Source organism: Erinaceus europaeus, chromosome X (genome assembly GCF_950295315.1).
Source record: "Erinaceus europaeus chromosome X, mEriEur2.1, whole genome shotgun sequence".
Lineage (NCBI taxonomy): Eukaryota > Metazoa > Chordata > Mammalia > Eulipotyphla > Erinaceidae > Erinaceus > Erinaceus europaeus.
In genome coordinates, this window is record NC_080185.1 from 34,349,509 (window position 1) to 34,351,339 (window position 1,831).

Below are 1,831 nucleotides of genomic sequence, written 5' to 3' on the forward strand. Positions count from 1 at the left end.
AAAGCAATAGTAGTTAAAACATTGTGGTACTGGAACAAAAATGGTCATATGGACCGATGGAATAGGTTAGAGAGCCCAGAAATAAACTTACACATATATAGGCACATTATACATGATAAAGGGCAAAAACTACCAAATGAGGAAAAGAAAGTCTTTTTAACAAATGCTGTTGGGTGAATTGGACAATCACATTAAGAGAAATGAAAGTAGACCGCCACTTAACATCATGCACCAAAATTAACTCAAAATGCATCAAAGATATGGATATGAGACTTGAAACTTGGGAGTCGGCCATAGTGTAGTGGGTTAAGTGCATGTGGCGCAAAGTGCAAGGACCAGCGTGAGGATCCCGGTTCCAGCCCACGGCTACCCACCTGCAGGGGATTCGCTTGACAAGCAGTGAAGTAGGTCTGCAGGTGTCTATCTTTCTCTCCCCCTCTCTGCATTCCTCTCCTCTCTCCATTTTTCTCTATCTTATCCAACAACAATGACATCAATAACAACAATAATAGCTACAACAGTAAAACAACAAGAGCAAGAAAAGAGAATAAATAAATATTAAAAAATGACTTGAAACTGTAAAACAAATAGAATAATATATTGGTGACTCCACCCCATGGTCAAGGGAGACAAAACCAAAAATGAATAAATGGGACTATATCAAATAAAAAAGCTTCTACACATCAAAAGAAAAGTCCATAATGATAAACAGGAAAACCAGAAAATGGGAAATGATATTTGTACACTATACTTCAGATAGTTGATATCAAACATCTATACTACACTTGATCTTAGCCAAAAGGCCGAGAAGCGATGATATCAAATATCTATAAAGAACTCATATAGCTCAACCAAAAGAAAAAGAACAACCAATTAAAAAGTGGGCAGAAGATATGAATAGACAGTTCTCTAAAGAAAAGATATATATGGACCACAGACATATGTGGAAATGTTCCAATTCACTCATCATTAGAGAATGCAAATTAAAACCACATGGATATACCATCTCACACCTGTGAGAATACATTTCATCAATAAAACAGCAGAAGATAAGTGTTGGAGAAGATGTGGAGAGAGAGGAATACAAATTGGTGCATCCATTATCAACAACAGTATGGAGAGTCCTTAAACAAATACAAATGGAAATACCACATGATCCAGCAATTCCACTGCTAGGCATATACCCACAAGATATAATAACACTGATTTGGAGGGATACTCACACCCCATGTTCATAATGGCTTTATTCATGATAGCAAAAACTTGGAAACAACCAAAATGTCCTTCGACAGATAACTGGATAAAAATGTTGCAGGACATATACTCAAGGAAGTATTACTCAACAATAAAAAAGATGATAGTGTGTCCTTTGGGGGTAAAGTGGATGGAATTGGGAAAGATTATGCTCAGTGAAGCAACTAAGGAGGTGAAGGGAAACCACAGAATCGTGTCACACATATGCAGAATATAGATAATAGAGCAAAGTAATGTGAAAAAAGTCAACCTATATCAAAGATGGTGGGAGAACTATAGTGGTTATCTGTGGGAATGGGGGTGGGGATGGGGACACGGATCTTTGGTGACAAGAGTGATGAAAAAAAAAAGAGACTATACTGTAAACCATTACTCAATAAATTTCTAAAAAGAAGAAGAGGAGGAGGAGGAGGAAGGAACAAGAAGGAGAATGAGAAGAAGAAAATCATCCAAGATCAGAAAAACAATGAAGACTGAGATCTTCTCGTGGTGCATCCCGTGAGTACCCATTCATTGGGGAAACTGACGATCCTTCCTAGCCGACTGAATCCACATGGATCCCAGTCACTTTCAAAGC

At 37.7% G+C, this 1,831-nt stretch overlaps 1 pseudogene; it reads right to left on the bottom strand.

Annotated features, from left to right (window-relative positions):
* Positions 1 to 689: 689 nt before the first annotated feature.
* On the bottom strand, positions 690 to 815 carry LOC132535958 (U2 spliceosomal RNA; annotated as a pseudogene).
* Positions 816 to 1,831: the final 1,016 nt, after the last annotated feature.